This window comes from Amia ocellicauda, chromosome 13 (genome assembly GCF_036373705.1).
Source record: "Amia ocellicauda isolate fAmiCal2 chromosome 13, fAmiCal2.hap1, whole genome shotgun sequence".
NCBI classification, from domain to species: Eukaryota; Metazoa; Chordata; class Actinopteri; order Amiiformes; family Amiidae; genus Amia; species Amia ocellicauda.
The window spans coordinates 21,822,767-21,849,072 of NC_089862.1; positions in this window are offsets into that span (position 1 = coordinate 21,822,767).

Below are 26,306 nucleotides of genomic sequence, written 5' to 3' on the forward strand. Positions count from 1 at the left end.
GCGCAAAACAAGAGTGAGTGAACACCCTGTGCTCATTGTTTTATATGCATTCATGCACTTTTGACATTCATTGAACACCTTGTTGCTGCAAAAAGCACTACAGTATGTAAAAATGCAAGCGGTAACCTGATCACGTTTTGGTATCCAGACATGTTGTCACTTAGTACGTAAATTAAACTCAATGATGCAAAATATGAATCATATTGCAGAGATACATTCATTGCGCAGTTAAATCCCAGATCTGTTTGCGACTCGATTTGAATTCAGATATCCTCTATTTTGTGAAAGCAATGTATGTCTTTACATACACTTGTATAAATATACACATTCTTGACCACTCCATTGCTTGTCCTTAATTAGAATACTATGTAGCGTTATGTTGGGTGTATTTTGATAAGAGCATTTGGGCTCTGAGCTGAAGCACTGATCTAAAGAAGACCTCTCCCCCCCCCAAAGTTATCAGATTTCCTTAGCTCATCAGCTTGGAACTGGTTTGCATCAAAGTGACAGTTTTGGGGAGGATGGCACCGAGAAGAGGCCAAAGAGTTTGGAATCCTGCTATGAAATGTCTGGAGAAAGGGGCCTGTAGGTGATAAAAACTCTTTGAAGTGGACGAGAGCCGAAATCCCGACATAGAGCTACGAACCCGGGCCAACCGGCATTTCCAAAAGATGGCATGGATTGACATCAGTCATAAATCAAGCCCCCCTCCAATAGGACACTGGGGGCTGAAACCGAAATCCAATCTCAAGAACTCAAGAACCAATCATCTATTGATCTGACAGACTATAAGGAACAGCGCACAGGCTCTCTCTCTCTCTCTCTCTCTCTCTCTCTCTCTCACCTGAACCAGAAACTCACTGCCACAGCTCAACCTGTAGCTCTGTTGCCAGAACCGGAACCAGAAACCAACTAAGTCTTTGCCGGCAACAGAAGAGTTAAACTGGGAGAAGGAGATTGAGCCGTATGAAGAATTCTTTTAAAGGACTTTATTAAATAAAGAACTTTACAGACTGCGCTGCCCGCCTGTGCCCACCTGATCAGTGGAGTTTTACAGCTGGACAATTGACTAAGTCGACTGTATACGAAAGTGTCAGTCATTTAAATAGCTATTGAGTCTTAAGAAACTTGACCCTTGGAACGAACAGGGCCCTGCTTTCCTCAAAGACTTTGTCTTCAAATAAGTACGGTGGAACCCTGCTTACAAGTGCACAACCTTGGAGCCTTCAAACCATTGGAAAATCTGTTTTTGAAAGACTCTACATTCGCGAAACCCCAACTTCCAGGTGCATCGACTGAGTGGAAGTTCTTGGACAAAGCCGAACCGGACTGCCTTTGTTCCAAACCACACGGACCTCGTGCCGTGTGCTGTTATCTGAGCCCGAAGACAGAGAGGCCTCTCTGTGACGAAGTTCAGATAAGTTTAACAGTTTGGAGTTCATGATTCATGACATTTGAAAAATCAATTAGAAATGTTAATCTGTGATTCATAACTCTAGAATGTGTAATATCATTTAGTTTTCTTAAATATAAATGTGTGTTGCATTAAACTGTTTTGTTGATAATTTTAGAAATAAAATCTGTCAACGCCGAGAAATATCTTCTCATTCCTGTTTAACTGTTTAGTCTGAAATTGACACAAGTTAATAGACATTAGATTAGTGGTGGCCCTTCCTATCCTTAATCATTGAATAATAATCAGTTAAGTGAAATTGTGGTAACAAGTAATGATAGGATCTTTCTCGGCACCTAAACGTAAATGAGACTGATATATATATAACGAGAAGTTACCTGACATAAATACTAACCTGCGTAGTTATTTAATGTCTGACTAACAATACTAATGAGAGACTCACCTTCGTCTTACTAACCGGTATTGTAGTCAATGTGTTTATAACCTTTTTTGTTTAACGATTTGTGTGTTATCATATGCGATCCCATGGTCTTTGATTTGGTCACGGAAGTGATTTGTCTTTGATTTGTTGATCTAGAGTTGAATTTTAATTATTTTTTCCCTTTTGTATAATTAGTGTAGTGTTAAATTTAGTCTTTGTTTTTGAATAACAATTTATATCTTTGGAATTGGTGTCTGCGTTCAATTATTACAGAAATTGAGTTCTACAAGATTCCAGGATTCGTGATAAGGTGATACTATAAATTCACTTCTTTAATTGAATTTTATAAGTGTACCTTACGCTACAACTATGTTTTCAGTTTGTTTTTCTGGAGAGCTTACTATATTCTACACTTACTATTTGCTATCTGATGGGAGACCTCCAATGAGCCATAGGAGATGTAGCATTTTAAAATTCGACATTAATTAATGAACATTCAGTTTACACACAGGAGACTGGGCATCGAGGGACCTGGACACATCAAGCATTCAATCCTGAAGTGTGTATAGAATTGGTCATGCAGCTGGCAATCTTTAGTTATCCTGCAGAGCATTTTGTTTTTAAAATGACAAGAGTTTTTGTATTAATTAGACATACTTCTGTGTCTGGATTAGGTAAAAAGGGATTAAATAATTCATTGTGTTTTTCACTTCACTTCACTTCACTTGACCCTCGCTCTTGCTCTTCAGCATGGGATACGCTTTTCATGTGAATCCTTACATGACCCCCGTTGTTTAGGCTTGCTTTCCTTTAAAGACTCCTGTGAGTGAAGCAATCAATCAAGAAGAATCCCACACTGCAACCGGATTATATTGCTTAACATTTTTTGAAAAATGGACTCTCAGATCCTAAAGGTCATATATCACTGAAGGGAGGATATGTAGCGTGTGCTTATGCCAGATTGAGAAATGAACACCATATGAAAGAAAAATCTTAGGTCACCAGTCACATTTAGATCCCTCACCTAATCGCATGGAATACATCAGGAAAGGTCGAGCATAATTTGAGCTGAATGTGTAAGGAATGAATAATGTAGCATACAGCAAACTGCTGGCCAAATGTTTAAAAGGAAATTGACTCTCAAGCTCTGGACAGTAGATTAAACCCATCCAGTTAGCTTCTTCCCATTCTATTGAGTAGAGAAGTAAAGCTAAAAACATAATTTATGAGATAACCCAAAGTAATGCTGAACACAAAGGTGTGGTCCACTAAACAGTTAAAAACAGCTAAAGAAAACAGCAAGATATTTGGAAGTCTCTAGTTTATTTGTTTTTGAATTATTTCTTTGAGTATTTTTATAGATTTAACCCAGGCTAGATAAAGCATTTGATAGCAAATCTCTGTGGGGCTGACCCATTTTATTCTGTTTCAATGAATATAATATTTTTTAGGACAAGTGATCTATTGTGACATACAAGTTTCAAAGGTTTCAAAGGGTGGCTGGCAGACTTGTATATACACAGTTCTGAGTGATGTGTAATATCAGCCCCTTTAAAACAGATTAAAATTAAATTGAACGCTTCCTGCCCATTTGATAGAGGATTGTTTTACTTTATTATATATCAGTTCAGTATTTGTGTAATAGAATATTGAAGATTTTTTTGCTAAATTTGATTATGAATAATTAGCCTTTGCTAACAATCAGATATATTGAACATATGTCAAATCATTGTTTTGTGTGTGTGTGCAATTTGTCAACACAAAACACAACTGCCCAGTTCAGCGAATCACAATTTAGTTGATTGTTCTCCCTTCATCAATGGGAACCAGGCTGTGGTTTGTTATTACAATTCCTTTCAATTCATGACACTGATAAATTGATACACGCACTTGTTCCGTCTAGATTGGATTACTGTAATGCAATTCTGTCAATTAGCACAAATACAGCTATTTCTGCACTCAGGTTAGTTCAAAATGCTGCTGCAAGGATCTGAACAAACTAAAAAAAATAATAACATATCACTCCAGTATTAGCTTCTCTTCACTGGCTCCCAGTGCACTATAGAACATATTTCAAAATTCTCTTATTAGCATTTAAAGCCCTAAAGGGGACTAGCACCACCCTACCTAAAAGATCTTCTTATCGAATGCACTCCAGGCCATTGCCATCCCAGGAACCAGTTTGTATTGGTCCCGAAAATACACAAGAAAACCTCAGGTGGCAGAGTATGTAGATATAGGGCCCTGGAAGTATGGAATGATCTTCCAGTCTATGTAAGAGATCACTCTGTCTCAGACTTTAAATCACGGCTGAAGACCCATCTTTTTAGACTTAGTCACCATAACATACAGTGTGCCATGGACATGCTATGTACAATGTAGTGTGTGTCATGTCCTGCATTTTATTATCAGTAGCTGAGCACAATTTGCTCTAGTTGTCTTCCAGCAATAGCCCCCAAGTCATTGCACCCCGCCCCCCACCCCCAGAGGGCCGGTGAATAGCCCCCACCAGAGGGAAGACAACAGTCAGCAGCACCGTTTAAGAACATCCTGATCTTCGTGCTGTTGTATCACATAGTTATAATGCCTGGAGGGGAGGCAACTATTAGCCCTATTCCTTTAACAATATAACATCCTATAGGATTTTTTGTTTACTCTCCTCTGTGCCTAATGGTTTATTTCATTTTGTTTTATTTTATATTGTTTGTGGTGTATTTATTTGCTTATTTATTTTGTTTCTTTTCAATCTGTAAAGTGCTCTGTGGCTACCCTCTGAAGGGCGCTATACTAAATACAATTTGATTGATTGATTATGGGGCAATTCCTCATTAGAAATAACATTACTCTCCTTATATACTTGGACAGGATAATGATTATGCAGTACAAAATCAAATAATGTTCTTACATATTTGTAAAAACAGACATATTGCATATTTCTTTACAGTGTTGTATCTTTTTTTAGTTATATAACCTCTAGCAGAATAAAGGGAAATACACTTTGGAACTATTTCAGAAAACAAAATTAAAAAACTGAATTTGGAACTGATGCTTACCAAGATATATATTTTTTTATCATTATGGTAAAATATTTGATTTCTAAACTCACTATGACGGTGCCAATTGGAGAAAAGGTTACTTGCATTCCACGTTTTGAGGAAAAGTGTCTTGGTTTAATTTAAAAATAGTGTTGAATTGAACCATTCAGTTGTTGTTCCATTTAGTAACATGTATTTTTATTATTATGTAATTACTTTAAAAAATGCTTTATTCTGATACATACTGTTCAAACAGGGAAAAAAGTAACAATGAAGGTGTTCTAATAATTTTTAGATTTAATCAAGGACTTAAATGGTTTATGGTTTATTTTATGGCTTATTTACTTAAATGTTCACTTTGTTCTAGATCAGGGGTGTCAAACTCAAGGCCCACGGGCCGAATATGGCCCCTCAATGATTTTAATCCGGCCCCTGTAAAGGTGGTGTATCATTAAGTAATTAGGCACGCGACAGCTTGTGAATGAGGAAATTGCATGTGAAAACAATAGGTTGCGTATGCAACCCCGGTTATCTGAGAAAAGAAGCACTGCCCAAGGGGGAGGGGTTTTCAGCGCGCATCGCTGGAATGCATCGAAGACTTTTGTCTATCAAAGCTGCCATTGGCCCTTGTGCCCGTCACTCAAACAGGACCCTTCCACTTCCTGTTTGTATAAAAGGCGACGTCTGCACAAGGACTTCCTCTTTTTGCCGGGAGCTCAAACTCCCATGCGACCTTGCAACCCTTGGGCAGTGCTTCTTTTCTCAGATAACCGGGGTTGCATATGCAACCTATCGTTATCTTTCGAGTCAGAAGCACTGCCCAAGGGGGAGGGGTTACAGTATAACCAAACCGTCACAAGGGAGGAGGCAGCGAGCTGGTAAGAGAGCCTGCCCCGAGATGAACCTACTAGGAGCCATACCAACTCTATGATAGAACCACAGGGGCTCCTTGGGCCACATCTGGGCTGCTCAGATGCGAAGACCGCAATCATGCTGAACTGGGAAGAAATAAGCAATGGTGTATCCACGGGCAACAAGACCTTGTGCCTACCGTGAAGCCTAGTAATAGCGGCCTCCTGCTCTACTAGCAGGGCTAGGAACGGGGCCAATACCAAGACCACACCATATGAGCACAGGTCGCAGTCTCGCACCCTGTGCTCAACATACAGCGGGCTAACCAGACTAGATAGCCACTGCTGGATAGTTCAATTATTAATAATGGAACTATATACACAGCGGACCAACAAGAACCAACACAAGTGCCTTCCGCTGGACACCGTAGCAGTGGCCTCCAGCACATCTAGCATAGTTAGGGCGGGGCCACAGACTGCTGGCAAAGGAACTATATACATAGCGAAGCACGAGTGCCCTCGCTAACAACAGGAGCAGTTGTCCACACTCAACTTAATAAGGAGCGGACAAGCTCAACTGTCTATACTAAAGAACTATATATACTACGGGGCGAAGGAGCCAGTTCATGCACCACATGCAGGACACAGGAGCAGGTTACTCACTGCCGCAGCTAGCGGCAACAGATGCTCTACTGATGTCAATAAATGAACTATATACACAGCGGGGCACAAGAGCAAACTCAAAGCCTACCGCTGAATACAGCAGCAGCGGTCCTCAGCACAGCTAGTATAGCTAGGGCGGGGCCAAGGCCTGCTGACAAAGGAACTATGTACAATGGCGGGGTACAGGTGTAAAAAACACATGCACTCCCACCTACAGAATTAATTGTATACAAATCACAGTCTGGTAGGAAGGGATAACGGTTCTGCATCGCTTTTCCCAAGCACGCTCAACAGGGGCAGACAGGGATAGAAAAGCCAGGAGCCAGTGCCTAACAAGCTACTGAGACTCAACTGAAGCCAACACCGGATTTCCAATAGAAGGAACCGGGCCCGTCACATCCAGCCTGTAGAACCGAACAAAGGTGTGTGGCGAGACCCAACCAAGCCATCAGGCGATCCTGATCAGGGGCCAGGCCCAGAGCTGGAGCAGGCCCGGGTTGGGATGCCACAGTGTGCCCTGCACCTGAGACAGCAAGTCCGCCCACAGGAGAAGCTGCCAAGGTTCTCTGACCAAGAGGGAGACCAGGTCTGCAAACCACAGTCTGCGGGGCCAGCGAGGCGCTACCCGCAGCACTGTTACTCGTTCCTGTCTGATCTTTTCCAGAACCATTGGGAGAAGAGGGAATGGTGGGAATGCATAGAGGAGACAGCACGGCCACGTGTGTGCTAGCGTGTCGATCCCCAGGGTCCCTGACTGATCCCGAACGGAGAACCATAGGGGGCAATGTGTGGAGAGATCCACCTCTGCCCTGCGGTAGCGGCTCCAAAGCTGCTGAATCACCAGTGGGTGGAGGCCCCATTCCGACAGGAGGTCCGCCAACGTGTTGGAGATGCCCGGGAGGTGGGCTGCTTTGATGGAGCGCAGCTGAGACTGCATCCACAGAAGCAGATGACACACTAGCCGATATAGTGTGTGCGACCGGAGACCTCCCTGCCTGTTGATGTAGGCAACCACCCCTGTGTTGTCTGTCTGCACTAAAACATGACTGCTCCAAAGGGCCAGCATGAAGTGATGGAGACCGAGGAGCACAGCTCGTAATTCCAGGGCGTTGATATGGAGGGCCCTGACGGGCGCCGTCCAACTGCCCCGGATTCCCTGTCCATTGCAGACAGCTCCCCAACCTTGCTTGGAGGAGTCTGTTGTCAACACCACTCGGTGGCAGATTGGCCCCAAGGGCATGAGGATTACATTCGAAGGGCTCCGCTACCAACGGAGTGCCTTCCAGCACACTTGAGTAATTGTCACTTGATGTGCTCTGTCGCGGCGAGGACGCATCCCATGGGACCCGAACCACCACTGCAGAGGCCTTAGATGTAGGAGGCCGAGGGGGAGGGTTTGGGACACAGCCGTTAGAAGGCCCAGCAGCCTCTGGCAAAGGGACACCCTGACGCGGGCTCTCAACTGGAAGAGGGAGAGACACGCGCATATGAAGACAATTCTCTCTGGCACCAGCGTGGACAGCATGGTAATGGAATCGAGGTGCAGTCCGAAGTTCAACACATCCCCCCCAGACATCAGGACTGAATGACAGCCATCTACACTGCATACTGAAGATCGCTTCAGCACAACACATCACACTGTACATTGACAAGCTAGTCTCACGAAAAAGGTGTCCAGTCTCCTCCACAAATGAACCCCCTCCGAGCAGCAATTAGGTCAGATGTGTGTTTTGAATAATCGTAAATGTCAAAGTATAATTCTAACTAACTATTTTTAAATTTGCCAATTTCTTTCAATAGACAGTGAATTATAAATAGGGATGATCAAATATTTATGCGGCCCTCGAATGAAACTTGAAATGATCATATGGCCCATGGTGAAATTGAGTTTGACACCCCTGTTCTAGATAATGTAAAATGTTTACAGGTCTAAATTTTATTTTATTGTATTTATGTATTTTATTTTGCTGTACATTTGTTGTATGTTTACCAGTCTGTAAAGCGCTCTGTGGCTACCCTGCGAAGGGCACTATACAAATAAAAATTGATTGATTGATTGATTAAATGAGTAGGCAGCATTCTAATACATATTGTAGATTTTCAAATTAGATAATTGGTTTACGTTCCATTTGCTGTTTTCCAGTGGAGCTTGGTCTGGTAGCCCTGCTCCTGGTATTGCTGACTAGCATAATGTGGGTGTCTGTTGCAGGCAGAGGTGAGGTCTGTGTGCAGTGGCCTATAGGCAGCTTTGTTAGACATTCATGAGTTCCTAAGCCTTTTTCCTATTTTGTTTGCATTACAACCTGTAATTTAAATTTATTTTTATTTGGATTTCATGTAATGGACATACACAAAATAGTCCAAATTGGTGAAGTGAAATTAAACCGAAAAGTGGTGCGTATTCACTCCCTTTGCTATGAACTCTCTAAATAAGATCTGGCACAACCAATTACCTTCAGAAGTCACATAATTAGTTAATAAAGTCCACCTGTGTGCAGTCTAAGTGTCACATGATCTGTCACATGATCTCAGTAAATATACACCTGTTCTGAAAGGCCCTAGAGTCTGCAACACCACTGAGCAAGCGGCACCACCAAGCAAGTGGCACCACGAAGACCAAGGAGCTCTCCAAACAGGTCAGGGACAAAGTTGTGGAGAAGTACAGATCAGGGTTGGGTTATAAAAAAATATCAGAAACTTTGAACATCCCATGGAGCACTATTAAATCTTTTATTAAAAAATGGAAAGAATATGGCACCACAACAAACCTGCCAAGAGAGGGCCCCCACCAAAACTCACAGACCAGGCAAGGAGGGCATTAATCAGAGAGGCAACAAAGAGACCAAAGATAACCCTGAAGGAGCTACAAAGTTCCACAGCGGAGATTGGAATATCTGTCCATAGGACCACGTTAAGCCGTACACTCCACAGAACTGGGCTTTATGGAAGAGTGGCCAAAAAAAAGCCATTGCTTAAAGAAAAAAATAAGCAAACCCTTTTGCTGTTTGCCAAAAGGCATGTGGGAGACTCCCCAAACATATGGAAGGAGGTACTCTGGTCAGATGAGACTAAAATTTAGCTTTTTGGCCATCAAGGAAAATGCTATGTCTGGCGCAATCCCAACACCTCTCATCAACCCGAGAACACCATCCATGATGTTTTTCATCAGCAGGGACTGGGAAGCTGGTTGGAATTGAAGGAATGATGGATGGTGCTCAATACAGGGAAATTCTTGAGGGAAAAATGTTTCAGTCTTCCAGAGATTTGAGACTGGGACAGAGGTTCACCTTCCAGCAGGACAATGACCCTAAGCATACTGCTAAAGCAACACTCAAGTGGTTTAAGGGGAAACATTTAATGTCTTGGAATGGCCTAGTCAAAGCTCAGACCTCAATCAATCAATCAATCAATTTTCATTTGTATAGCACCCTTCGCAGGGTAGCCATAGAGCACTTTACAGACTGGTAAACATCACAACAAATGTACAGCAAACTAAATAATACAATAAATTAAATACACCTTTAAACAGTTTACATGATCTAAAATAAAGTACATTTAAATAAATAAACCATTTAGGCACGGAGGAGAGAAAAACTAAAAACTCCTATGGATGCATGTAGGACAAAATAAGTCTCTGGGGGTCCATGGCTTAAGGCCTAGGCCTCAATCCAATTGAAAATCTGTAGTATGACTTAAAGATTGCTGTACACCAGCAAAACCCATCCAACTTGAAGGAGCTGGAGCAGTTTTGCCTTGATGAATGGGCAACAATCCCAGTGGCTAGATGTGCCAAGCTTATAGAGACGTACCCCAAGAGACTTGCAGCTGTAATTGCTGCAAAAGGTGGCTCTACAAAGTATTGACCTTGGAAGGGTGAATAGTTATGCATGTTTTCTGTTTTTTTGTCTTATTTCTTGTTTGTTTCACAATAAAAAATATTTTGCATCTTCAAAGTGCTAGGCATGTTGTGTAAATTAAATGATACAAACCCCCAATAAATCCATTTTCCAGGTTGTAAGGCAACAAAATAGGAAAATGCCAAGGGGGGTGAATACTTTCGCAAGGCACTGTATTTTTACAATGAAGAGTGAAAGGATTGTTGCACAATTGTTTATGCTTGGAAAAAATATACTTTAAGAAAATGTACAGATTGGTTACACTTTGCAATTATGAAAAAAAAATGCAAATCTCATTCACTTTCTCTGAGTTCTGATGTAAATCAAATGTATAACAGATAAGGTTAGGATTAGAGTCAGGGTTAAGGATATAATTATATGGTCAAACTTTACAATAATGGGCACCAAATCATAATTAATTCATGTTTGAATACCATAGGAATAACACATGAATACCAGAAGAACAGAGTTCTGCTGTTAATCACATGTGTAACAAGGTTAGGGATGGGTTACATACTAGGTATGGAGATAGGACTTATACACGTGATCAACATCAGAGCATGGAGGAAGTGATGAGATATCCAGGTGTGATTCCCGTGGGATCAAAATGATTACAGCAGCAGTTCCCAAAGTTTTTAGCTGGTAAACCCCTTATGCAGTTGGGTCACAGATTGCTTTGTTGTGACCGTAGTTTGTTTTTAATGTAAGTGTGGAAAAACTAGTTTCACAGAGATTGGTTGATGCAAAATGAATCGGTTTATCCAAAGCGATATAAGGGGGAGGGGAAACTAATTGTTGTCGGATTCCCTCATGGTTTTTACGTGTCGTGTCTTGACTTTTTCCCCATTCAGCTCTTGGCATGCCCCATAGTTTCGGAACCACTGGAATACACTTTACAATTTAAAAAGCAGAGAGAAGAAAAATTAACGTTTCCTCTTCTGCCAGTGTTTTACAAATGTCATGCTTTCAAACTTTTGGTTTAGGTTTCTATTTACTCTGCAATTTACTCTGTACTACTGCAATACTTTAGCCACCCTAGTCTTCAATAGACATTGTGGAAATTAGTCAAGATTACCATTGTTTTAGGACATTTGTAGTTACCGGTTTAAAGATACCTATAAAACTCATAGGGCTGTTGATCTCCAGAATACGATTTAGTTTCAACAACCCAATGTATACATCCCGTGACTGCACTATGATGGCACTACATTGTTTGACGCTCCAGACCTTTATGGATTTCATGGAAGTGGTGCACATCTAATGGACTGTTTTTGGAGAGATCCAAGCACTAATCCTCCATGTCAGAATTGCTTCCAGAAGTAGTCTAAATTTAAATGCACCTTATATACTTTGCAGAGACAGTATTCACTACATTCCAGCATTCTGGAAACCAGGTATAAACATTTTTACGATTTTATGAAGCTTTGTCTTTGAAAACTAAACAGAGGTTTGGCTTTTGATTCTGACTATACACCACCTGGAAGGGCCAGAGTGTCTTATGTTTTTTGTTTTTTTCTACTGATTTCCCAGTTACTTAATTTGTCATTCAATTATTTACTTGGATGAACTGAATAACTCCATACAGGCTGCAAATGGTGTTCAAGATGGTGACAGAAGAATCTTTAAAGCCATCATCTGTAAAAGACTTGAAAACAATCTTATAACTAGATTACATAAACTACCAAGAGGTGCTGAAGACACTGCATTTGATCAGGAGCTGAGTTTGAGCACCTTGCTACATGCTCCTTTCATAATTTAGGTAAGGCAATCATGTAATCATAGAATATAAGGAGCCTCCAAAAAAGGTCTAGTCCGTCAAGAGCAAGGATGGGTCGAGGCTCGCCAATCTGCCAACAGATGCATCGGCGAATAATCCAACACTTTGAGAACAACATTCCCCAAAGACAAATCAGTAGGATTTTGGGCATTTCACCTTATACAGTGCACGATATAATTAAAAGATTCAAGGAATCCAGTCAAATCTCAGTGCGTAAAGGGCAAGGCCGAAAACCACTTCAGAATGCATGTGATCTCCAATCCCTCAGATGTCACTGTCTTAAAAACCGTCATGAGTCTGTAATGGATATCCTGACATGGGCTCGGGAATACGTTGGTAAACATTTGTCAGTCAACAGATGCAAGTTAAGGCTTCACTATGCAAATCAGAAGCCATACGTCAACACTGTCCAGAAGCGCCGCCGACTCATCTGAGAGTAGCACAGTGGACCCATGTTTTGTGGTCTGACTAGTAAACATTTCAAATAGTTTATGGACAAAACAGCCGTCGTGTTCTCCGGGCCAAAGAGGAAAAGGTCCAAAAGCCAGCCTCTGTCTTGTATGAGGGAGTATCAGTACCCATGGCATGGGTAACTTGCACATCTGTGAGGGCACCATTAATGCAGAAAGATATGTACACATTTTGGAGCAACATATGCCTCATATGCCATCCAGACGTCGTCTTTTCCAGGGACGTCCCTGCATTTTCCAGCAGGACAACGCCAAACCACATTCTGCCCAGATTACAAGCGCATGGTTGTGTAAGCAGAGAGTGCGGGTGCTAGCATGGCCTGCCTGCAGTCCTGACCCGTCTCCGATTGAGAATGTGTGGCATATTTAGTGCAAAATAAGGCAACGAAGGCCCCGTACAGTTGCGCAGCTTAAGAAATGCATAATGGATGAATGGGGGAAAATTCTGCTTAACCAACTGGTGTCTTCAGTGCCCAAATACTTAATAAGTGTTATTAAAAGAGAAGGTGATGTTACACAGTGGTAAACAGTCGACTGTCCCAACTTTTTTGGAGTGTGTTGCACTCATCAGATTTGAAATTAGTGTATATTTTCAAAAATAAATTAAATTCACAAAGTAAAAAATCAAATAATTTGTTAATAATGTGTTTTCAATATAGTACAGGGTGAATTGAATTTTAAAATGACTTTGTTTGTTATTGTTTTTTTGCATTTTCCATACTGTCCCAACTTTTTCGGAATTGGGCTTGTACGGTACACTTGCAATTTAATTAAAAACTAAATAAAACATACTTAGCATATTTGTTTTTATTTCCTTTACAATCTTGTGGAATATAAACAGTACATAGTAAACTGCTTTAAAGAAAATACACAGTTTATTACACCACAGCATTAAATACCGGAGGACTGTTAAGAATGTCATTTATTTCTATGTGAAGTATTTAATCCTGTCCATGTGGAAGAAAGCTGTAGTCAGACTTATACTCAAAGAGCATTCAACCTACAGTTATTTTAACAGAACAACTCTCAATAAGCTCAACATGCAAGAAAATCATCTATTCAGAATGCACCCATAGATCCTACTAGAGATGAATTCCTTGTAACCTATAAACAACTATTAACTAGACGAGACTAAAAAAGAATAGTCTTTGTTTGACTCATTCTCCTGCTATATACTTGCAGCTCAAGAATATTGCTTGCATAATAACCCTGGGCCTGATTTGCCATGATTGTCCTTACTGTAACCTGCACTTTAGTTTTGCCTCACAATGTAATGGTATGCAGTTTTGTAAGCTGTATCCTACAATTTATCAAAACACTTCAGTATTGTACTTTGTAACATTTGTAACACTTTTCAGTTGCCTATGAGTCTATTACATTCTAAACAGTTCACCTGCATTAACATTGGGTAAAGTTATCAGAACTTAGTATGTATGTACACTCACCTAAAGGATTATTAGGAACACCATACTAATACTGTGTTTGACCCCCTTTCGCCTTCAGAACTGCCTTAATTCTACGTGGCATTGATTCAACAAGGTGCTGAAAGCATTCTTTAGAAATGTTGGCCCATATTGATAGCATAGCATCTTGCAGTTGATGGAGATTTGTGGGATGCACATCCAGGGCACGAAGCTCCCGTTCCACCACATCCCAAAGATGCTCTATTAGGTTGAGATCTGGTGACTGTGGGGGCCAGTTTAGTACAGTGAACTCATTGTCATGTTCAAGAAACCAATTTGAAATGATTCGACCTTTGTGACATGGTGCATTATCCTGCTGGAAGTAGCCATCAGAGGATGGGTACATGGTGGTCATAAAGGGATGGACATGGTCAGAAACAATGCTCAGGTAGGCCGTGGCATTTAAACGATGCCCAATTGGCACTAAGGGGCCTAAAGTGTGCCAAGAAAACATCCCCCACACCATTACACCACCACCACCAGCCTGCACAGTGGTAACAAGGCATGATGGATCCATGTTCTCATTCTGTTTATGCCAAATTCTGACTCTACCATCTGAATGTCTCAACAGAAATCGAGACTCATCAGACCAGGCAACATTTTTCCAGTCTTCAACTGTCCAATTTGGTGAGCTTGTGCAAATTGTAGCCTCTTTTTCCTATTTGTAGTGGAGATGAGTGGTACCCGGTGGGGTCTTCTGCTGTTGTAGCCCATCCGCCTCAAGGTTGTACGTGTTGTGGCTTCACAAATGCTTTGCTGCATACCTCGGTTGTAACGAGTGGTTATTTCAGTCAAAGTTGCTCTTCTATCAGCTTGAATCAGTCGGCCCATTCTCCTCTGACCTCTAGCATCAAGAAGGCATTTTCGCCCACAGGACTGCCACATACTGGATGTTTTTCCCTTTTCACACCATTCTTTGTAAACCCTAGAAATGGTTGTGCGTGAAAATCCCAGTAACTGAGCAGATTGTGAAATACTCAGACCGGCCCATCTGCCACCAACAACCATGCCACGCTCAAAATTGCTTAAATCACCTTTCTTTCCCATTCAGACATTCAGTTTGGAGTTCAGGAGATTGTCTTGACCAGGACCACACCCCTAAATGCATTGAAGCAACTGCCATGTGATTGGTTGGTTAGATAATTGCATTAATGAGAAATTGAACAGGTGTTCCTAATTATCCTTTAGGTGAGTGTATTTGTTTATTTAATGCAATCTCACACTAGGCAAAATAACAACTTGGACATCAGTAACTGCCAGTATGCAACATCATATCCTACATAAAATATGTTTTTGTTTTTCTTGCCACTGGCACACATCTGTTCAGTGTTTTGCAGCTGTCAGAAAACAAGGTGACTTTAGTATTTCAATGAAATGGTAGTATCTGGTCATCTTAATGGTTATTTCTGAAAATGCTTGTTGGTACAACTCTGCATGCTTGAAATTAATTTACAATCTAAATTGACAGCATACTTTTGTTTCCTTTTGTACAATTACCACATGACCTTTAATTAAGAGGATATGGGAAAACAGTCTCGGGCATTCTTACATTCCAAACTTTATAGCGTGTGCCATCCACAAATATAATTGTCCTTTGCCTTAGAGATGTCTGAATATAATTAAATATGCTATGAACTTTTATACAATTACAAAACTCATGTACATCTCTGATTTCTCGTGAGAAAAGGTTCCCTAATTTCTTCCCACATGAAGGTTAAGATTTGACATTGAAATCTGTAAATTAATAATTTCTCATAGTAGGTTCACTTTACTTTTACTTTTAGTTAAAGCAAACCCTGCTGAAGACACTGAAGTATCATATAATAGATGTGTGGAGATGTTTGATGTAGACCTGGTTTGGCGCCACTCATTTTCTGGAACTGCAAACACATTACCGATCTAAAAACCACAGAGCCACTACATTACAGTTTTCAAATGCCTCGATAAAATATGTCATTAATATTTCACTGTGCTTGTGGGAACCTTTGCTCCCAGCTGAGTATTAACTGAGCACAATAACAGCTGAGACGTATCATGGGGAATTTTATGTAAATGTAAACCTTTGTCTCTTGGATCTATACTACCTAATCATCATCAAGGTCAGAGCTAAATAAAGGAAACCCTATTTAGTGCATGCTTTCTTATAGGCATCTTTATGATTTTAAAACCCATGTGTAATTTATAATGGTCTTTTTTATATTACAAAACTGCACAAGTTGCATAATTTACATGATGTCATTGAACACATCAGGGCACACTCCAAAGTAAAAGTGACACATTATATATCATGTGCTGGTATGTGGCTGTATTCCACCATGACAACAAAAAAAAAAGTATTGAGAGGCAGGCTGAAGACAGTTTCAAATATCCAGACAGGTGCCAATCCCTCTGTTCGCGGTCAATACACAATGTTCTTCAAAGCCACCAAGAGCGGCACCATAAGTCAGTTCGGGCCGGGCAGACGGCACTCAGATGACATTTGCGGTCAGCTGAGACCAGTTCTTGAGAAAACAGCACTCTGTCTTGTAGTTGAGTCCTCCTTATCCTTTTCAAAGGTGAAACATTATATTTTCAATGGGAGAGTTTCAAGGCGCCGCTTTCATGTCTGTCAATTTCTGTTTACTGGGGGAGTTTGCACAGAATAACAGTGAAGCCGTCACTCCGAATAAACAGCAGGATATGTTTACTTTTTTTCAACACAGCTGAAGCAATCGGACTAAATTACAAAGAGACAATGAAACAAATGGGGAAGATTCCCGTGCTGTTTGTAGCTGTTCGTTAAAGGTCATCCATTGCTGTACATCAAACTCCAGTCTGTTTGTTTTTTAGATCACTCTGCATTTATTTTAATATTACTTTTGGTAACTGCAAATCTACTCTTACTTCAAAATCTGAATTGCCAGACTACAGCCAGACTACATCCTATGATGTCACTTTTATTCAATTTTGTATTCAGTTTTTGTTAATCCAAGATGTTCTTTGCAATAGATAGTGACAACTTCAACCCCACCCAGTGTACAAACCAGCTGGGAGATCACATTATTTTATTGTGAGAGATACCTAATTACAAGAATGACGTCTAAACATATGCAAATGAGAACAGTTATAGGGACATTGATATCACTGGATTGGTAAGTGCATTTATTCACAGATCCTGCTGCATTGCCAGTTGTATCCTGTCAATAATGCTGGGTTTTTATTTTTCTCTAGTACTGTAAGTGACGTTTAAGTATTTGTATTGTTCTGTTGAGGACTAAATTCTGCAGTAAAATGTACTTCAGTTACCATCTGCTTTCAACAGTACAGTCACTTATCAAAGCAGAATGCTGCATAGCAAAAAGTACATCGCTCTCTATATATCTCTATACATATAAATACCCCTTCATTTGAAATGTGTATAGTTATGTATCAATATCTATAAGCTCTATGCTGATTGTTTTATTTAATTTATCCCCTCAAATACTATTGCTTGTGAATGCTGATTATGAATGCATAATATCTGGCAAGCCATCACAGGCTCCAATTTCATGTGTAGGTTGCTGTGGTGGGAATAACAGAACTAAATGGTCACCGGCAGAAGTGTGGAAGCAAAAGATAATATACAGTTTGATTTGTTTTCTCCATACCCCATATATATCTAATATATTTCAGTTCCCAAACAGACAACTAACTCCTCTATTAATATACCACAGACATTTTCTCAGAAATGCAATGATAGTCATGTGTGTCTGCCTCCTTCTAAGAAAGTCATACACACCAGGGACGTTTCTTGTGTTGCATGATGAATCCATTTACGGTCCTTGCATTTTAAATATATTGGTTTCTCTGAACACACAATGACTTTATTCATCTAATTGTCTGAAATGTTTTGAAAATGTGTTCCTTCCAAAATTGAATACAGTGGCTCAGCTATGATCTTTTCTGGCTAATGTGACAGAACTAACTGCAACATCTGCTCTATTTCATACTGCTGTAAGTGCTGAAATAGTAGTTTATTTGTTATAAAACTACCTGCAATACATGTTGCCTTGTGATGGACAGGTGTCCTGTCCAGGGTGTCCCGTGTGTTGTGTCCAGTGTCTGCCCCAGGGGGAGAGAGAGAGGAGAAAAATAACACTATTTGGAGACCATCAATTAAGCAGAAAATTTGGTGAGATTTCTTAGTAAGAGTTTTTGATATATTTTTTTTTTTCTTTTAAGTTCATTACATTCTTATTGCATTCCCCTTCAGTTCAGCAAATTGCAGCATACCTTTACATCAGTTCAATTAACAAATCCACACAGTCCCCAATCATCTGGAAAAGATAGTGTATGCTTTTGAAGAAAGAGATGATAAATCATTTGGCACTTATTCAAACATGGACCAAAGTGCAATATATCCTAACCACCACAATGATCCATAATAGCAGCAAATCTAATTTTCAACCAACACATTAAATCATATTGATAAAGATTAAATGTATGAATTCATTATTTTTATTGAGGGATAATCCACCTTAGGTTGCAATATAGATTTTTTTTTAATTGTATTAGTAAATGCTATAAATATTTGCCCTAACCATATTTTGTCTCAGAACTAACACACAAGCTGGGGAAGAAAATTAATAAATACATGCAATATTCAATTAATGTTTTTAAAGTCACAGGGTAACTTATTATTAAATATGTATCATTAGTATTTTCTAAAATGTGAGGAAGAATGTTGTGTTTTTGTTGTTCTTTTTATTTTTAATTCATAGTGCTTTATTTTTTTTTATTCTGGGTATTTTTGGAAGTCTATAGTAGTCAATCCACTGGGCACAACAGCAATATGTGCAACAATATTTATATATAGTGTTTCATCCATAATCATGTCCTGGTGAAATCATATGAAGGGTGCAACAGAGTTGGTCAATATTCATGTCTCTTTATGCTTGAGCTGTATTTCTGTGGAGTGGTTTAGTGGGGCATATTTTGACCATCGCAAGTGACTAACTTGTCCAAGCAATACTGAAATGCAGATATTTAGTGTTCAATTAAATTAATTATAAGCCAAATGGAGTTATGTTTATATATATATATATATATATATATATATATATATATATATATATATATATATATATATATATATATATATATATAATCAATGCCTATAGAAAATCTACAGCCCCATCCTAATTTAAATTAGGAATTTGTCCCATCTGCATACCATACTCCACCTTTTTAAGGGAAAAAAGTTTTCGCTAGTATAAAAAATATATATTAAAAATACAAAACTGAAGTGTAATATATATATATATATATATATATATATATATAGGTTGATGGTGATATTTATGTATATGTGTGCGTGTAGATGTGTGTGTGTGTGAGTGTGGATAGGTAGATAGATATGGATATACGAACACAATATATTAATAAATAAATCACTGGGTGAAATGGAGAAAGCACAGGGGAGTGCTGTGTCGATTAATAACTCATGAAAAGGAATTTTATATGCATGTATAATAATGTTATTCAGGTGCCATTGACCAAGGTTTTGCATGTAAGGTCAATATTTGAAATTTACAATTTCATCAGGAATGGAGAAAAACAAACCATACAAACAGAAAGTGTATCCTCATAAACCTCTTTTTGAGAATTATATCTGCATAAAATATTAAAACCAAAAGCAATTTTCATAGTGCTCCTACATAAATCAATTTAATAATATAATATTTATGCAAAGCAAGCTCTAGTTGAGTTTGTTTGCCCACCTCCTCCAGAAAGAAAACTTAGATCATTACAATATAACAGCAAAATCAATCAGCAGCCAGTAAAAAATTGGTAAACTTGCCATGACCTTCGGAACCCATGAAGGATTTCCTGCTTGTAAATGTGATGGTTCAAAACATCATATAATGTTTAGCCTTCCATATCAAAGACATCTCAAATGCTTTAACATTCTCAAGGGCAATTACACATTGTTATTGTATCACTCTTTGCAATGAGACAATCAGAGATGTAATAAAGTAAATACAATGTATTTTTCACTTTCTGCTATCCTGTCAAAAGTCTTTGCATTAATAAATATATACAATACGAATCATTCGCAGAATCATTAGCAGCATTAAGTCATTATTGCACCGCTAAACTTTTCTGAAAATAAATCAAAAAAGATGTGCGGTAAAGAATTAAAAAAAATGAAAATAAATCTAGGAAAATATCCGCTACTGATAATTAATGACTAAGTAGCACAGATGCTGAAGTTTGAAGTGCATTTCATTTTGAATATAAGCAAAGAAATCATTGAATGGAATATCTGAAAAAAAAATATTCCAGTCATTTTAGTGGGCATGGCTCATAGGGGAATATTCAAAAGAAACTGTGCCAGCAGGGGCTCTGACCTTTTGAACCCATTTAACCTGTATGCCAAAATAAGCCTGGAAACAACTGTAGAGAAATGCAGTATCAACACACACAATTCCACTGCTTGTTTATGTATATTGGCATAATGTTTATATATATATATATATATATATATATATATATTTTTTTTTTTTTTATAACATCTAGTGCTGTATTTCAGTATCAAAAATATACATAATACATTAGGCTATCCTTTTTATTATGTGGTATAAATCAGGTTTTTGATCTGAGATATTGCTAAACTAAAACTCTCCAATGGGAACATGAAAGGTACTTCTCTTCACAGTCATTGGTGGAGTTACATAATGGCAGGCTTAGTGCACAATTACAGATCCCTTGACTGCGCTTTTATCCTGGAAATGTTGTATATATATATATATATATATATATATATATATATATATATAAAATATTATATACACACAGATTTCAAAAAAGTATTCCTGTGTTTCTGTGGTATTTGGTAGTGGGTAAATTAAGCTAATTTGTAATGTTCAAATTTGAAAACAAGGTATACAAACAAATACATTTTGTGGTGATGTTGGTATATTGTCAGACAGCATTTTTAACTGAATTTACTGTCTTAAGGTTTTGGAGGTTTTGGTTGGATGTAAAATTGTGATATGAAGATTTAAAGCACTCTGTGCATAGTAACCTCAGGTGAGGTGTGTGAAAAAGACAAAGTTGTTTGTTTTTCTGGTTGTTAAGATATGCAGATCAAGAGAACATGATGAGTTATATTGAAACAGACAAATGACTGCCTTTCTATTTTTGTTTTTGTTTCAGAAGCCTTGCTTCCCATAGTTAAGCCTTTCATTCAGCAAAATCTGATTAAATTTGAACAGACTTTTGTTTCACATAAATATTGTGGATTAAAGTTGCCATTATTTAATTGAAAACAATCCAACTCTAGATTATGCAAAGTGCATGAAGGATGTTAAAATAATATAGTAAATATAAAGAGCATTTCTGATCTGCATCTATCTCTGTGGCTCTGTAGCTTTAACATGTCAGATATTTTGTCCTACATAGATGGAGGTTCATCACTTACAGACTCATTTTCAAAATGATTACACTGAGTAATACTGTGTGATCCAATTAAACTAACAGATAAGGCAAAATTAATACCGGACTACAGAAATCCTTATCTCGCTGCTTTGTGGCATATCACGTGCATTGTGTTATTCCCATTTGGAGGGTAATATCAAACTAAAAGAAACAACAAAGAATGGATTACAGCTTTTGGATGTGATATAATTTTAAATCCCATTGATCTGCTTCCAGACTTTCTCAAAACCTGATTTGATTCAGGACCATAGCCTCTACATAGTGAACTTAACTGCTATGCATTTCAGTAATGTTCGCTTGGTAAGAAAGCTTTTCATGATATTATCTTCAAATATATCCTGTTTTACAGATCCCATCTTAGAACCAAGTAATATGTTTCTTTAGCACAAACATGGTACAGGAATTGAATGTATATATTCTGCTAGACAACTGCTAATCTTGAAAGAAACAGATAGTGAGGAAATACCTTAACTATTTTTAGAATACATTATGTTATGGTTTCTTATCAGAAGTGACATAAAAACAGCAAGATTTTTAAAACAAATTAATAAGAAAGTGAAAAGGAGAATAAGAATACACTATTGAACGTTATTTAATTTTAAATATATTTGCACTAATAAATACTGAGTGTATACCTGTATTTTCTTTATTTCTAACACTTCATTGGGAGTATGAATTTATTTGGAATATATATACAGTGCCTTGCAAAAGTATTCAATCCCTCCTATGGTGTCCCAGTTTGTGAAATTACAAAATGATCCATACACAAGGGTCAACTCAATATTTGGCAGCATTTACAGATACAAATATATTTGGGTACGTCTCTACCACATTTTTTGCCTGTTCTTCGCAAATTTGCCCAAGCAGCTCTCTCACGTTGATTGGGAATAAGTTATGCACAGCAGTTTTCAAGTCTTACCATGAATTCTCAAAAGGAGTCAAGTCAGAACTGTGACTGGGCCACTCAAGGACATTCTCTTTCTTATTCTTAAGTCACTCCAATGTCGCTTTGGCCTTGTGCTTAAAATCATTGTCATGCTGAAAGGTACATTTTTACCCCAATTTTAAGTCTTTAATAGAATGACTCAGGTTTTCTTGTTTTATTAGCCTGTATTTGCTCCATTTTTCTTTTAACTATATCAAGCTTTCCAGTCCCTGCTGAGGAGAAGCATCCCCATAATATGATGCTGTCACCACCATGCTTGACTGTAGGGATGGTATTGACTGGGAGATGTGCTGTGTTGGGTCTGTGCCAATCATAATGCTTGGCATTTAGACAAAAATCTTCCAATTTGGACTTGTCTGACCACAACATCTTTTGACACATTTTTGGAGGATTACTCAGGTACTTAGTTTTAGTAATGGCTTCTGTCTTACCAACAACAAAATATGAAAACTATAAGAGGGTCTTAATATTTTTACAAGACAGATGGGTGAAAAAAAAAAAACATAAAGTGTCTCAGTAAGGCCACCACGAGCTACCAGAACAGCTTCAATGCTCTTGGCACAGATTCTATGAGTCTCTGAACTCTACTGGAGGGATGAACACCATTCCTCCAAAAGATATTCCCTCATTTGGTGTTTTGATGATGGTGGTGTAGAGTGCTGTCTAACACATTGGTCCAAAATCTCCCATAGATGTTCAACTGGGTTGACATCTGGTGACTGCGAAGGCCATAGCATATGATTCACATAATTTTCATACTCAACAAACCATTCACTGACCCCTCGTGCCCTGTGGATTTGTTCAAGTTTTTCCTTTAATTTGTCACCTGTCTGTATATATAGTTAGGTCCATAAATATTTGGACAGTGACAAATTGTCAATTTTGGCTCTGTATGCCACCACAATGGATTTGAAATGAAACAATCAACATGTCCTTTAACTGTAGACTTTCATCTTTAATTTGAGGGTAGTTATGTCCAAATTGGGTGAACTGGGTAGGCATTACACAAATTTTTATATGTGTTCCCCCCAATCTTAGGGGCTCAAAAGTATTTGGACAAACTAACATAATTATGAATTAAACTGTGAGTTTCCATACTTGGTTGCAAATCCTTTGCAGTCAATGACTGCCTGAAGTCTGAAACCCATAGACATCACCAGATGCTGGGTTTCTTCCCAGGTGATGCTCTGCCAGGACTGTACTGCAGCTGTACCAGAATGATGGGAAGAGAACAGTATGGAGAAGAGAAGGAACTGCTCATGATCCGAAGCATACCACTTCATCTGTGGAGCATGTTATGGCATGGGCATGTATGATTGCCATGGGAACTGGTTCCCTTGTATGTATTGATGATGTGACTGCTGATAAATTCTGAAGTGTTTAGGGCTTTATTATCTGCTCAGATTCAGCCAAATGCTTCAAAACTCATTGGACGGCGCTTCACAGTGCAGATGAACAATGACCCGAAGCATACTGCGAAAGCAACCCAAGACTTTTTTAAAGCGAAGAAGTGGAATGTTCTGCAGTGGCCAAGTCAGTCACCTGACCTGAATCCAACTGAGCAGCATTTCACTTGCTGAAGGCAAAACTGAAGGCAAAACACCCCAAGAACAAGCAGGAACTAAAGACAGCTGCAGTGCAGGCCTGGCAGAGCATCACCAGGGAAGAAACCCAGCATCTGGTGATGTCTATGGGTTCCAGACTTCAGACAGTCATTGACTGCAAAGGATTTGCAACCAAGTATTGAAACTCACAATTTAAATCATGATTATGTTAGTTTGTCCAATTACTTTTGAGCCTCTAAAATTGGGGGGACCACATATAAAAACGGGTGTAAATCCTACACCGTTCACCCAATTTGGATGTAACTACCCTCAAATTAAAGATGAAAGTCTACACTTTGATTTCCACTTGATTTCCTTTCAAATCCATTGTGGTGGTATACAGAGCCAAAATGATGACAATTGTGTCACTGTCCAAATATATATGGACCTAACTGTATATGTGTATATATGAGAGAGAGGGATGAGGGAGAGAGGGGGTTGTCTGGGGGGTGGGGGGTGTAGGTACCGCTTAGTAACATACCCAGATTTAATATATTCCACATCATGTGAATAATGGAAAAGGAGGGAGGTGAAGCCAGTACCCTGTTATTCTGTTATTTCTTTACCTCATGGCCGTGTGTTGGGCTTGTACTACTCAAGTCAAGTAAAAAACAATTTCACTAGTTACAATCAGGCAGATTGCCAGAATGTGCCGTGAGAGTTTCCTCTCACAGCTCAGTAAGCACAGCTCCTGACCTGAATTCCACCTGCCATTTTGTCCAACGCCTCAAAGACCACTGTTGAATTTTGTCAGGTTGCACCAAACCATATGGTGATTTTGTGATGCGGACTAATATTCACTGGGGACTGAGCTCAGACCTACAAACACATTTCACATGTGAGCAGTGCTGAATTTGAGCCTTGGTCTACATTTGTAAGTGAATGTTCAAGTTCATTCTGACAACTAGTTATGTACAGCAGGAGAAATAAATAAGTGACAAGAATGTAATTAAATATGCATGCTGTGATTAACTAAATATACAACTGAAATAGCACACCTGTGTGAAAATGATGTTTTTCTTTACACTTTATGCTGAGAATATGTCAGTACTGAAATTATCTTGCAGTTGCTGTCAATAGTGATAAGCCGTTGTATGATTTAAGTATGATGTTGAAATAGGCTTCACAGTGGATCATATATGGTCTCTTGTGGAGAGGGGAGCAGGTCTGTAGCTGATGTAAAGTATTTACATACAAATGAATAACTTTTATGTAACATATTTTGTTTACATTGCAGTAGGTTTTGTGCCCTATAGTACAATTTGCTTATATAGCTAAACACTTTTAAGACACCAACAACATTTTGGAATGCTTTACGTAATTACATTTGTTTTAGTGTACTGTATTGTATTTTTTTGTGCTGCTGGTGAGAATTTGTATTAGTTTGCCAGTGAACATAACATTCTTGTTCGATATTAATGGAAATGGGTTAAGGGACAAACTTGGCATCTGCAAGAGGGAAAAGTCACCACAAACCTGCTTATTAATAACCATCTTATATATTTGCATCTTAAATTGAAAAACAGAGGAATTTAACACTTTCTTTAACATGCATTATTAAATATGTATCTTAATTTATTTCCAAAACTTTATTTCACAGTTATCTGTTCATATATGTATTTTATTTAAAGTGTTGCAAATATTGCAGCAAAATTGTAGTATTTACATGTAGTATTGTTTACAAGGCCTAATACTTAGTAAAAATGCCCACATCACTATGTTATAAGCACTTTCTGCTACACAGAAATAAAGAGTGACAAAGCTTATCATCCCAGTGGTATTTCAGTCATAACCCATATGCTTCTAGCTTGATAACTGACATCTGTGGCAATCTATCAATAGGTGTCACTTCACTGGCTGAAACGCAGGCAAGTTTTTGGCACCATTTTAATATCTACTTAGCACATATGCTTCCATGGCTTTGTCCTCCTATATCAATATTCCAAACCCAATTAATGTTTTCTGAATACCACTTAATAAATAGCATAATTTTAAAATCTGGGCACCGGAGTATAACACAGATAGAGGTGATGCACCATCCTTTTGAATACTTAACATACGCAGAATATTAGAATCATCACCACATATATATGAATGTAAATTAAAAGTTGAACTCACCTTTGCAAATCATAGCAATGTCAAATAATGGTGTAAGATAATAAGAGTGATTTACAAAGGCTGGTCGTTTGCCACCGCAAATCATATTAGTATTCATATCACGAATGTTTAGCTGGGTGAAATCCATTTGCAGTAATGCTGATAATGCCTATACAAGTAATTTGCAGCGCACACATTTTTTAATTATGGT